This window comes from Periplaneta americana, unplaced genomic scaffold, assembly GCF_040183065.1.
Source record: "Periplaneta americana isolate PAMFEO1 unplaced genomic scaffold, P.americana_PAMFEO1_priV1 scaffold_22, whole genome shotgun sequence".
NCBI lineage: Eukaryota > Metazoa > Arthropoda > Insecta > Blattodea > Blattidae > Periplaneta > Periplaneta americana.
The window spans coordinates 791,590-806,614 of record NW_027185503.1 but is presented as its reverse complement, the minus strand read 5'-3'; the positions used below and the strand labels follow the sequence as shown (position 1 = coordinate 806,614).

The 15,025-nt window shown below is 36.1% G+C and overlaps 1 protein-coding gene across 10 annotated transcripts in view; it reads left to right on the top strand.

Moving 5' to 3' along the window:
* Positions 1–6,704, top strand: part of LOC138693819 (uncharacterized) — a 148,202-nt gene extending 141,498 nt beyond the window's left edge. For all 10 annotated transcript variants that reach the window (XR_011330499.1, XR_011330498.1, XR_011330496.1 and 7 more), the window contains one exon: positions 5,616–6,704. The gene's annotated coding sequence lies outside the window, so the exon portion shown is untranslated. The remainder of the gene's footprint in view (positions 1–5,615) is intronic.
* The last annotated feature ends 8,321 nt before the right edge of the window (positions 6,705–15,025 follow it).

Here is a 15,025-nt window from a genome sequence, read left to right as displayed (position 1 = left end):
GAACTAATTTTGATATAACCTGGAAATTGATTTAGAATTGGAAAACGAGATGACAAATAATTGAATTTATTTGAATATTATTTACAATTAACGCTAATTATTATAGTAACAGAACATAACCTTCTGTGACAGTATTGAATTTCCTGCCTCCATGACGTTTCCCTCGTCTTTCGATTGCATATCCGAGAATAATCGAAAACCTGAACTTTAATGAATAGGTGTACTTTAATGACATGCATTAAAGGACTGCTACCAGGTGTATAATTACTACATTTCGGCATGGTCGAGCATAAACAACTAAATGCAAATAGCCTACATTATAGAAATACAAATACATTGAACCAATATAACTATAATTGTAGCATATACTTGCAACATCTTTTTAAGTGTAGTTATATAAGAAGGAAACAATACATTGTCAATGAAGGTTAGCAATTTATAAATGAAGCTCCTACACACTGGACATGTTATAAAATGTAAACAAAACATATTGACAAATACAACGATAATACTGGAAAGATGGTTTCAAATTAAAGTGATCTAAATTGTGCAATGGATACATATCTCAATTAAGAGTCACACTTTCAGATTTAATCGGCACACACTCTTGCTTTTTGACATCTTTTGGTTTATACGAAATGAACTATATTTGGACATAATGAAACACAACTCTGAACCCTTAATGCACGCTTCAAGTTATGATCACTGAGGGTGGCTCTTTCATAGCCTTTGCTATGTTTCATACCTGAAAATAAAGCTTCACAAACAGAGGCCGAAGCAAACATTGAAATTAAAGATGCCTTAAGCCTATGGAGACGAGGGAATCTTGATTTACGAAATGGGCTGTAAAAGTCTAGCAAACTACGTCTGTTCCTGTGACTGTCAGCCAGCTCAATGGCACATTTCAAGTTGTTTAGTTCAGTTGGACATCTTTGGGAGTATCATCAGTATTTATTGTACACTGTAAATGGTGTAGCAAATAGATCGAAATCCGTTTTTAGGCGACTCAAATCTTGAAATCTGTCTTCAAAGTCATTCATAAGAAAACAACTGGAGATTTTCAAGATAACAGCCCATCTCTAAGAAATCACACGTGTCAACCTGAGAATGACCAGGATCGCCATTGGACAGTCGACGTTCCCATAATGACAGCATATTGTTTAAAGCTTGATACTGCATAACATAATTATCTGTGATCTGTTTGTATTTTCCAGCTGTGCAACAAGTTCTCCACTCATTTCCAGAAACAAATTTATCTCCTCCAATAATTCGAAAAATCTGCACAGAACTTTGCTACATTCCATGAAGTCTGTTGCTTCCCATTCAGGATTAAAATTGTTTGTTGGCGTCAGAGGCCTTCACTTTAACGTGTTTCTTTCCATGACAAACAGGCGTCGACCTACGAGATGCCACTACTACCGAGAAGATACTGTACACGTTACTGCTCCGCTCACACCGTGCTCAATACCTGCACATAGCACCGTGTGCAGCCAGTTGGTTGTCAGTGATTTGAGTTTTCTCATTATTATTATTATTTCTTATCAGTGGTTATTAAGTTACTGTCTCACAAACATTACTTATCTACTTATGGCTTTTAAGGAAACCGCAGGTACATTGCTGCCTCACATAAGCCCTCCATCGGTCCCTGTCCTGTGCAAGGTTAATCCAGTCTCTCATCATATCCCACCTCCCTCAAATCCATTTTAATGTTATCCTCCCATTTACGTTTCGGCCTCCCCAAAGGTCTTTTTCTCTCTGGCTTCCCTCTAACCTTCATTGTTTACTTTTACTTTCATAATTCACTTTCATCTTGTTTTACGACCTAGATATTAATGTAATGACTACTGTAACCTTATTGTATTCAATTAGAATTGGAGTGTGGCTGGGTGGAAGAGAAGGCCTACTGGCCTTAGCTCTGCCAGATTAAATAAATAAATTATTATTACCGTAATATGGATAACATTACAGTACTGGTAATGCTGTAAATCTCATTTTGGGTTTTCTGTAGCACACGACACTGAAGGTTTTTTTGAAAAAAAAATGGAAAAAATGGTGTAATTTTCAGAGAGAAGGTAGACCTAGTTAGGAATATGAAGAATTCATATAGGACGTCAGTTGGCTTTAAAATATTAGAAAATAAACTGACCGGCAAAAAAATGGATCACTTTGTAAAAATCGAATCATCTATAATAAATCACCAATTTAGAGAGAGTATTATTAAATTGAATAGGTTTTATGACCAAAGAGAGATGTATTCATAGGCGGAGTTATGGAAGGACATGGGGGGGGGGGCACTGCCCCCCAAACTTGTCTAAACTCTTTCTTTTATTAACATTACAAAATATTGAATTTTCTTTTGTTTATGATTAAGTTTTTGTGCTTAAATTGACGAGTTAATGTCTTCAGATCATTGTCTGGACAATATTTATTTTAAATTTTTGAATGTATAAGAATTTCTATACCTCATTTGTGGAATGGAAGCATTGTAATGTTTCTTTTGTAACATCCTGTACTCGTGTGTTAAAAGTCTGCAGGTGTTCAGACCGCCACAGAGCAATATGAATAACATATTGCACAAAAATGCAGAAAAAAGAAAAGTGATCCGGGTATAATGTGTAAACTTAAAGACGAGATTAAATAAAATAATTCTGTGGTGTTCAGATAAGTCATTTTTTTTGTGCAGATGGAATTTTGTTCCCCAGATGAACACTCAGTTAAATTATACAAGTGAGTGTGCAAAAATCAAAAGAATACTAGCAGTTGATGTGTTATATTTGTGTTTGCAATAAGGGCTCCAAGTTTAATTTTAATTTGTCTCCAACTCATTTTTATGACTTGTCTCCCTGTACCCAAACAGCACAAAATTAGATATCTTCAGGAAAGCTAAAGATAAAAATATTTCTTTTAGCAGTGATACCAGTACGCATGTATGCATGTGTTTGTGTACAAGAGAGAAAAAGAGGGAGATTGTTTAAAATTATGCCCTATTATAATTTATAGCAGATCTACAGTTCAAGCCCTATACTAATAAATGATCATAATCTGATACGCTGTACTGTACCATGGTCAAGCTACAATGAGGGGAGGACGTAATTTTTTTTTTAGTAGGTTATTTTACGAAGCTTTATCACCATCTTAGGCTGTTTAGCGTCTGAATGAGGTGAAGGCAAGCTACAATGAGGGGAGGACGTAATTTTTTTTAGTAGGTTATTTTACGAAGCTTTATCACCATCTCAGGTTATTTAGCGTCTGAATGAGGTGAAGGCAAGCTACAATGAGGGGAGGACGTAATTTTTTTAGTAGGTTATTTTACGAAGCTTTATCACCATCTTAGGTTATTTAGCGTCTGAATGAGGTGAAGGCAAGCTACAATGAGGGGAGGACGTAATTTTTTTTAGTAGGTTATTTTACGAAGCTTTATCACCATCTTAGGTTATTTAGCGTCTGAATGAGGTGAAGGCAAGCTACAATGAGGGGAGGACGTAATTTTTTTTAGTAGGTTATTTTACGAAGCTTTATCACCATCTTAGGTTATTTAGCGTCTGAATGAGGTGAAGGCAAGCTACAATGAGGGGAGGACGTAATTTTTTTTAGTAGGTTATTTTACGAAGCTTTATCACCATCTTAGGTTATTTAGCGTCTGAATGAGGTGAAGGCAAGCTACAATGAGGGGAGGATGTAATTTTTTTTAGTAGGTTATTTTACGAAGCTTTATCACCTTCTTAGGTTATTTAGCATCTGAATGAGGTGAAGGTGATAATTCCGGTGAAATTAGTCCGGGGTCCAGCACTGGTAGTTACCCAGCATTTGCTCATATTGGGTTGAGGGAAAACCTCGGAAAAAACCTGAACTAGGTAACTTGCCCCGACCGGAAATCAATCCTGAGCCATCTGATTTTGCAGCCAGATGCGCTAACCGTTACTCCACAGGTGTTGACGGGAGGACGTAAATGATGACACCATAACTGCGTTATGGGAATTCCATGGTTTTGCTTTGTCCCCCAAGGAAACTGTTCTCTCTCTCCGCCTATGGATGTATTCAACATTTTTGGAGATGAACATAATGTTATAAAATGCCACACCACCTCGTGAGCCACTTTGTATCCCTAACCGTTAGACTGTATGGTTTATGATTTTACGACACAGACCAGTAATAAAACTTTCATGTTTTACAATTGTGTGGTGGCCCTATTAATGAATTATCAATGCATCGCACATTGTATGTCGTAAATCAAAATGTTTCTTCAGTTTCTGTTTTCAATTTGATATGTTAAAATGCCTCTTATTTGAGACGACATTACGAGAGCTGTCATGTTTGTTGAAGATGGATGAATCATTCTTTATGCGGTTAATGCTATCGTAGAAGCATTCTATGTGTCCTACAGTGATTCTGTGAACTGGGAACCAACCTCAGACAACCAGAATCAGGCCGTGGTAGATCTACATCAACCAAGGAGGACAGGTTTCTGATTCTCTGTATCTTGCGATATCTCCACACGACTGCGGTCCAGGCCAGAAAGCATCTCGAAACAGTGAGGAACATCACTGTGAGTGAGAGAAATGGTACACGAAGGCTCCAGGAAGCCAATTTGACCTCAAAAAGACCTGTAATTTCACCATCACTCACCTCCAGCATAGGGCAGTGTGATTACAGTGCATGCGTCAACACCAGAATTGGACTGTGGACTAGTGGTCAATGGTGCCGTTCACGGGTGAATCGCGATTTTGCTTTCGGTTATCTGATGTTAGAGAAAGAGAGAGTGGGGAGCAATATTCGCCTTGCAACTTTCCCGAAAGAACGCTGTTTGGATGGTTCTGTCATGGTTTGAGCGATATCAGTTTTTGAACTCAAGCAAAACTTGTTTTCGTCGATGGAGGCGCACCAATATATAGTGGAGGTGTTAGCGGACCGTGTAATTCCCTTTGCATAACCATCCCCCTCCATGCTGCTCACTGCCTTCGTGACATCAGGATGCAGCCGGACTTGAATCCTATTGAACATCTGTGCATATGTAGGAGAAGTGGAATCTCAGGATCTGGTGGTTAGCATGGAGGACACTAGGAGTGATAACACAATACGCACACAGTAACAGTTACAGTGGCTTAATAATTTGTTAATGTAAGCCACAAAATGGATTACTTGAAATTTTGTGTAAATTACAACACTTTAGAACTTAAAATAAACTGCAAACAAAAAGCATTTTGATGACAGGATGAAGTGCACAGGTTACATGTTTTTTTCATTTTACAATATGCCTTAGTCAGAATGAAGAAAAAATAACCTAAAGCATAAGCTATAAAATGATTATAGTTCTTTAAAATCTTAGGTGATCCACTTTTTTGCTGGCCAGCGTAACTAAAAATTGGAAAGAACTGATCAGTGTAGGTAACCTAAAAGTGACTGTTTAACACGCAAAATAAAGAGGTAGAACACTTAAAAATGAACGCAAAACGTACATTTCACTTCACTTAGTATATGCAAGGCATACCAAAAGCCTAAACTAACCTGTCACAGATTTCCACACTACAGAACTTAGAAAAATGCATGTTGGAAATTTCAGTGTCCCGTGGTATAGAAATGCAGACTAATCTAATCTAATGCTTTTTTTTTTTCAGGAACAGATTGTGGTTGATAAACCTTGGAAGGAAAGATTTAATGGATAAGAGTATTGACTATTTATATAATAATATAAAACTGTGCTCTAATCATTTCGAAGATGGGCAGTTAGGAACACTAATAGGAACAAGTTAGTGTGGAATGCTGTTCACACTATTCGATATTCCTAATCCGCCTCCTCCAGTAAAAAGAAAATTGAGCACCAGAAAGTATGAAGTATTGCGGAAAAAGTTACGTCAATCCTTTAATGGTGACTCTTTACTGCAAGATTGTGCGTCAGCTGAACTTGATGACTTTACCAGTGATCTCCCAAATAAAATGTGTGATGCTTCCACACAAACAGAGCTTTCTTTGAATGAAAATGACATTATGCTAGCTATGTTACGAGAAAAGTATCAATATAAATCATTAGAAGTTGCTTGGCTCCGGAAAAAATACAAGGAAGTCAAGAGAAATCGGTGTGTGCGTGCAGTTTCAAGAAAAGGTACAGAAAAATAGACAAAAATGCAGTGCTAGTGGATAGTTAATGTTAGATGTAAATGTATTACATTTCATTTATTGATAAGCATTGTACCTTTGTGATAAGGAAGAAGTCAAAAGATGTACAAAATTATAAGTAGGCCTACATAGCCGCCTGTGTAGGTTAATACAGTTTGTAAGAATAAACAAGTCATGAGTTGAGTAGAAGGTATGAATATGAAGAAATTTTATCAGTTCTATTCTGAACCTTTTTTCAAAGCTTTAAGATAATTAGACAGTGCATTGAAGACCGTGATGAATGAACAGTGAACTCTTTGTTTATGTAACAGACTAACAGAGGACAGATGGAGATAGGATTTATTTCTTCCATTAAAATTAAAAATATATTGATTACTAAATACTAAAAATATCTTAGTTTGTAACATAAAACACCATCAGGGAAAGAGTAAAGTAAGGCCAATACCATATTTCTGTAGTTTAGAAAATAGGCTATTTTAAAGATATGATATGAAGGCCTTGATGATGTTACAAACATATTTGTAACCAATACAGTAGCCATATTGAATTAAATACAGTCTCCATTTTTGTAATAAATTTTATGAAATTCACATGATGTAAAATATAATTACCAACAAAACTTCCAAACGTTATATACCACAACATAACCGAAAAAGCCATACATCACAAAAAAAAATCCTGTTGTTTTCATAAATTTTCTTACGTCTTCCATCCCATTTGAGCTAGGTAGGCTGTCTCTCTTGCTTTGCTTAATGCATTATGCAATGAAGATGGTGGCAGCAGAGTGACCACCATATTGTCAGATGGAGATGCTAAAAATCGCAACATTTGGCTCAACTCAACATTTATGACGATACCAAATTATGAAAGGGGAGTGCATAAACCATGTCGCCAAGCGCATGGGCACAGGACTGAGAAATTAGATCAGAGAGTGGGAGGTAAATGCATAACACTTGGAAGAAGAAAGCTGAATGGAAAAACAATTTCAGCTCTCACTAATTACTATAGAGCTGCAAATTGTAAGTGGCATCCTTGATGTACAGGAATGCAACTCTATCTCAATGCATGTCAACTGACTAGAAACCAAGTCATGATCACTGTCCGATTCCTAACAGAAGCCAGGTTAAGGGAGAGGAGTCTCAGAGTCACACAAAATGAAACACCAGTTGAGCTCTGAAGTAGTGACAAAGTTTCTCTCTATATCAACATTTGGCATGTAATGAAATTCTAGCCAGGTGTACACAAAATACAGATGAATGTGTTCATTCAGTAATCTGGGCCACATGTCCAGAACAAATATTTGTTTCAAAGAAACGGATTGATTTTGCAGTGACAAATAGTGAGCTGACAGAGGTAGCCCAAATTGTATACAAGAGACATGACGAAAAGAGAAAATGCATAAGCAAATGGAGAAGCTCTGAAAAGAGAACGAGAATACAGAGAGCCATAAAACATGCAGAGGATGAAACATATGATCCTGGGCAGTTGTATGAGTTCACTTGCTGCAGGGTATTTTACAAATTGCCATTTTTCTCAGGATGACATTTTCACATCTTCAAAACACTCCAGAATGATTATTTTTCATCTGATTGCTGTGAAATTTTGCTTGCATATCACTAATAGGTGGTTAACAAACTGTAGTGGCATTTTTTTGGATATTCACAATATGAACTGGTTAAGGAGCATTTATAACCCTGCAAAACTTAAAAAAAAGAAAATTAAATATCATTATTAATTTTAACAGTGTAATAACCCACTTCTACATATGTGGTGTAGTGTAGAACAGTCTTTACTTTTTAGTCACGTGGGTTGGACCCTCAGGACTTGGCGAAGACAAACAGCAGTAACAAGAATCAGTAGTCAGTAGATAATGTTTTATTCTGGTATAAATGTTACAATTTTAAGTGGACTTGCCTGAAGCAAGATCCAGAGAGAAATCACACAGGGATACAATGTCCCGCCTCTTTTATAATATTGGGTCAGGATGTGATGCAACCTTTCGGCCCTTGAGGCTAATTACTTCTTTGAGAAATAAAATGTTTTCTCAAGGGGCGACAGTCTCTAGGGGAATTAGGTATGCTCAGGGTCGTGTGAAAGGCTATGCCACACATATGTACCGTGAAGCAAAATGGATATTCTGAGGGTTGCTTTAGCTGCATGCAAGAAGAGTCCATCTTACTTCCTAATTTTACATGATACATTATACTAGCTCAGTACATCAATTGACATGGTTAGACTTTACAAATACGTTCCTGTGCTGTTACCTTGCATTTACATATGGTACAGACACATTTCACCACACATATAAGAATGGCAAACCTGCACTCAGAAATCAAAAGTAAGGTTCAGTTTATTATTTAAAAAAGTTAAACATCCAAAATCAAATTTTTCAAATTTTGGGGCTCGTCAAATATGCACATTTAAAAAATACAAAATACTTAATAACTTCAGAACCAAACAACCAATCCGCTTCAAATTTTGCATGATACTTAGTTTTATAACATTGATTGATTGATTGATTCATTCATTCATTTATTTTATTCCATAGATCTTACATGAGCAATGAAGCTTTAAGATGTGGAACATGTCAACATTTTACAATATTACAATTACAATTTTTACAAATTTTTATAGTTTTACAATTTAGTAATTTTCTACAATTTTTACAATTTTGTACAATTTTTTTTACATTTTGGCGAGATGTAGTGAGATGAGGTCCGAGGATTCGCCAAAATATTACCCGGCATTTGCCTTTTCGGTGGGGGAAACCTCGGAAAAACCCAACTAGGTAATCAAGTCAAAGGGGGTAATCAAATCAAAGGGGTTGATGCCAAGGACTCGCCATAGACCATCCGGCTTCAGTCCCACGGCTGGGGAAAACCTCCGAAGAAACCAAAGTCCAAAGGGGGATCCAACCCAAGCCCGAACGCAGCTCCGGAACAGCAGCCCAGCGAGTCTGCCGACTGAGCTACATCGATGGCTCTACTAAAAGTATACAATACATAGCCAATCAGATTATTAAATTTACAAACGCAAACGATCATTCATAAGTTGAGCTATATTATAATACAAAACAATTTAATTAAATTTAAGGCATAAACAATTCAACCAGTTGTGATATACAGAAATTGATAATACATTCATGCAAACTACTTCAAATTATAAACACAAACAATTTATCAGTAGAGCTATATAGATTACTATTCAATTTAAAGCATATACAATTCATCGGCCAAAACTATACAAATATATACAATACAAAGTAGCATACTTTCATTAAGCTATACAAATTTGTGCAATTAATATCAAGTAGATTCATTCAATTTATAATCATAAACAATTCATCAGTTGAGCTATACATGTTACCATTCAATTTACAGTAGGTCTATATACAATTCATCAGTAGAGCTACACAGACTAGTAATCATTTTAAGAACATATACAATTCATCAGCCAAACTATACAAACATATACAATCAAATTAGTTCAATTTACAAACTTATTTTCGTTAAGCTATACAATTCATATGAAGTAGATTAATTCAATTTATAAGCTTAAACAATTCATCAGTTGACCTATACAGTATACTATTCAATTTACAGTACATACAATTCATCAGTTATGCTAAACAAAAAATACAATACATAGTAAACAGATTAAGTCAATATAAAAACATATTTTAGTTGAGCTATATAAAATTGTACATGTCATTTAAGTAGAATAATTCAATTCATAAGCATAAACAATTCATCAATTGTGTAGAAGGTATGAGTATGTAGAAATTTGGTTAATTCTTTTCTGAACCTTTTCTCGTTGTTCTTCAAATCTTTAAGATAATTAGGCAGTGCATTGAAGACTGTTATACATGAATAGCGAACTCCTTTTTTAAAACAGCTTAGACTAACAGAGGGTAGATGAAGATCTGATTTATGTCTTGTATTAAAATGATGAATGTCTTGATTAGTACTGAATTTATCTTGGTTCTTAATATACAGCATCATTAGGGAAACAATGTATTCACAAGGTAAAGTCAAGATTTCTAAGTTTCGGAAAATATTTTTACATGAGGTCCTTTTATGCACACCGGCCATTATTCTTATAGCTTTCTTTTGTAAAACAAAAACGTGTTTAGCTTCAGACGAGTTACCCCAGAATATTAATCCATATTTCATTACAGAGTGAAAATATGCAAAGTATGACATTTTAAGTAAGTTTATATCACCAATAGTAGATTAGGATCTTAATGCATAACAGGCAGAGCTCAATTTACGAGTAATACATTCTATATGCGTTTTCCAGTTCAAGTGATTATCCAATTCTAAACCAAGAAACTTTGTGCTTATAGATTCTTTGAGATGAATACTGTAGGAAACCTGAGCACTATTGTGTGTACTAAATTTGACTGCACTGGTTTTATCAACATTAAGTGCTAGTTTATTTGCATGGAACCATTCATTCATTAGATTCAGCACTGTATTAGAAGTGTTTATAAAATGATCGTATTGTTTGCTTGAAATAATTACACTTGTATCATCTGCAAATAAAATTACATGTGCTAACTTATATAAAAATCATTCAGATCGGTTGAAAATTGTAAAAGTTAGAAAACTCGCTAGTGTTCTCTCTTAAAAGAAAATGTTTACACATAAAAGTAGAGTATTCACAGATGATCGCCCAATCGAATCTCAATTCGACTACATTTTGACATTCGACTACGACCATTCTGTTACAAGCTCGTTACTATTAGTCGAATTCGGCCACAGTTGGCAATGCTGGCAAGATGTCTTTCTTCACCTTCCTTGTTAGGACTCAGGACTGACAACTTAAGCCAAAAGCACACATGTTCATTTTCCATTTCTTTGAATTTGAATTCATTGGTGGAATGTTGGTAAGAAATGGTGGTAGCACTCACAGTGCTGGATAGTGATGAATCCCTCTCTTATATTATAGCCTTTTGATCTTTATGGACAGGGAAAGCTTAGTAAAGACAATTCGTTTTGGTTGCCAGTAGTTGAGTTTCCAAGATTTCCAAGAAGTCTGACAGCCAGTTTAATTAAAAATAGAAGGAAAAAGGAAACCCGGACAATGCCGGGTGCTTTCAACTAGTCCTGTACAGGGTTTCCACAAAAGAACTCCAGGATATAAAAAGAATCACAATAGGAGAAATAAGTGAGATGAAAACATCCTATTTTTCACGCATGTTCAGTAACTCAAAATGTTTGATGTAGTGTAAATGGGTCGTTAGTTGGCTCACCTGGAGCATAAATTTACAGGCTTTTGTTTGTTTTTACATTTCATTGCTATCATTATTATCTGTGCATTTCGAGCTGGCTGTTCAAGGTCACATACAAGAGTACAAACCACGCACGAGTCACTGAACTGGAGCACTGGTAATCCCAGCTGTTCCAGTGACTTTAGTTGAGGAGAACGGTCCAGGATTGGGGTAAGCACACATCACAAATGCAGTCCATTGCTTGACCTTGAGCTGCCAGTTCGAAATGCACAGAAATGTCAGAATGGCAACGCCACAGCAGAAAGCACAGACTGTAATTTGCATGATTGAAACACGGTCAATTGTAACATTTCAACGAAATTTTCGTCGAGAAGATTGTGGTGATGCTCCAACTCAGCGGTCGTCAGCACAGAGCACCCTGGGGCTAGCATCTCTTACCCACGGAGAACACAGTGCACCAAGGTCTGCTAGCGAGTATGCTCTCTACCTCTTCCTGCTGGACGACGGAGCTTACCCTTTGCACATCTCAGCACTGCTCTAACTGGTAAGACTATTCATCAATGGTTAAAATGCACAGCGTTAAACTTATGGTTTCCTAACAGATGGCTTGGAAGAGGAGGGCTGATCCCTGGTCACCACAAAGTCCAGACATTATACATTATGTGGGGGTATGTTAAGAATGTTGTGTACTCTGACCTTCATCGTCTATGATCTACGTGAAAGGATACTTGCAGGCCTAGCAAACATAACTCCCAACATGATGGCATGCACATGGGAAGTGATTGAATATTGTTTACACATATGCAGAGCTACGAATGGAGTGCATATTGAAATCTACTAAATGAAAACTTTTGCACGTTTGCTTTCATGTCATATATACATGTTAGTTGACCTTTTGTTCTTAGTGTAATAAATAGACATCGGATTTATATGCACTAAAAATATCTAAAATATGCATGCATTTATGCTGTCAAAATCTGTAAAATATGCTCCATTTCGAAAATATGTGTTAAACATGCACTAAAAATTTTAATTTCAGGCTTATGCATTTTGTTACTTATGATGTACATTCTTCCTTAGACACATTCTGGTTATTGTAATTTGATTTGCAGTACACAATGATTATTTTCTCCAAATGCTCGGGTAAGTTTATGACCTTTATCACAGAACTGAGAAGGACCATTCATGTCTACAAATGTTATTGAGCAAAATCTGAAAGCGCTTACTAGCTCTGGCGAAATTTCTTCTGGAAGCACAACATTTTCACATTGAAGATATTTATCCACAGAACTTAAAACTTTGTCAGGATTTCTCCCTAAAACAGCGCACAATTTATCACTTAATTTTTCAACATACTTTAAAGGAGCACTCTGACGTTTACTCTAAACATCCTTGAGGACTGATAAAGATTCATGTAAAGACAAACCATATTTTTCAAGTTTTATGTGACTTCAGCTAAGTATAACTTTGAAATGTGCCTTAATTACAGCCAACTCCCTTTGCAAATATTCACTATTAAAATATTCTGTGAACGTTGAATTGACAAGGCTTCAGTTGGATTTAGCGCACCAACGAATTCTTTAACTGCATTGAAATTATCTGAATAGAGAGAGCAGCTTCAACCCACGTGAGTATTGGCTCTGCGGGTAATGGGAGGTCTGTAAATTTTTCTTTATAAGCATTAACTCTGGATGGGGCTCGCAAGCACTTCTGCTTTCAACTGTAATTAGGAATGTTATTCCCCAGTAACATCATGTTATTCTGTCAGTAGCACTCGGAGAGACTCCTCACAGCTGCCTCCACAGTAGAGACTTTATTATCTTGTCACTGATGTGTTTAAATATTAATTTTAAAATTAAAAAGAGTTTCCGAGATTTCTGGAAAGTCTTAACAACCAGTTTAATTAAAAATAGAAGCAAAAAGAAAGACCCGGTCAACCCTGATATTTTCAGGCAACGCCAGGCGCTTTCAGGTAGCACAACATAAAAATTGCATTATTTTGTTTTGTTAAAAAAATAAAATGAATTAGGAATACAATAATGATTACTTTCACATGTTAATAGAACCAAGTTTAAGAATACCGTAGTTAAATACATTTGAAACACGTTCCAGTTACAAAGAACACATCACAGCCATAACCAAATCACATAACACTTCCACATATGCAAAACACCTCATGAACGCCATCCACACCTACAGCAACATAGACACAGACATTGAAATTCTACATATCCAACCGAAAAAGCAGAAACTAAACACACTAGAACAATATCAAATATACAAGTACACAAAAACACACCCACAACAAATCCTCAACACACAACTGAATTTCAGAACACACACTGTTTGACTTCACATTGCACAACCCCCACTGGGGGTGAAGATACCTGAAACCACGAGGACCAATGCAGTTCTGAAGATGGCTTCCAAGCCAAAACTAGTCAACTAAGGTAATTCTTAAACTTACAAGGAGAAGTTATCAGAACAATGTCACAATTTTGCATGGGGATTTCTTTGGTGAAAATACACTAAAAATATAAAGACTCATGTCTCAGTGTTCTCTCCCATAGGTCTTAGATCTCCTGGAAAAAAAAAAGTACTGTATTAGAGCAAATTTTTAATATTCATATGTATTGGAAGTGCAATAATTTAACATCCTGCAGAAACTTGGATTCTTTTTAGTTGATAGAGAATAAAAAAATCAAGGGATATATGTTTCGGCATTTTCTTTCATGTGATCCAGATAAGCCCAAAATAATAGTCCCTTCTTGCGCGCATAGAGTCATTGCCAGTTATAGTTATACCACAATCTAGTACATACAGTCACGAAGCTCAATACATAGGGAATATGCATGCAATGACAGTAGAACTTTAGTTGCTAACCACTAGGATCACTACTATCACACAGATTATTGTTCCCAGTACTCTCAGTTGCTAACTGCTTGGAGCATTGTATTGCGACAAATGCAAAAATCATCTCAAGCTTCGTGACTATATGTATTAGACTGCGGTTATACTCCCACGTAGCTACTGTCATACTGCAGACCAATTCATGAAGGCTATGCCGCATCTGTTCCGAGGCATAGCTGCCACAATACCATGATGAGTCAGAAGTAGACCTAATGCTTTACATTGTTCTTTCAAGGATTCTAATCAAAACATTTTTTGGAAAATGTATTATGTTGTCTTTCACGTGTTAAATTTAATACATAATACATTTCCCAAAGTGATATAGTGTTAAAAGTTGTGCAATCAAGATGTAGAAAACATTTTAAGAAACAGAGAAGCATGCTATACTAATTGAAGACTTGAAATAAAAAAGGCTCTAAGTGCCATAATAAGGAATTTTGAAATTGTGTGCAAAATGGGATCTATATTCCAAGCCCAATAATGTATAAAAGACTTGAACTGCCACAATTGAAAATGTAGTACTAAATGCAATTGACAGATAGCATACGATTTAACTGCCGCTGCTGTTATGAAAGGCTCTATGTTGTGCGCGCGCTTCCTCCTCATAGTTAGATTAAATGGCGGAGGCGACAGATGTTTGTAACAGTCTGAGTGGAAAGAAACGACGAATTAAAGGAGAAGGTACTGCGGCTGCAATGAAAAAAAAAGCTGAAAAATGAAGCAAATGAATACATAAGTTCAAATAATAAACATGTTCCTGCAAAAGCT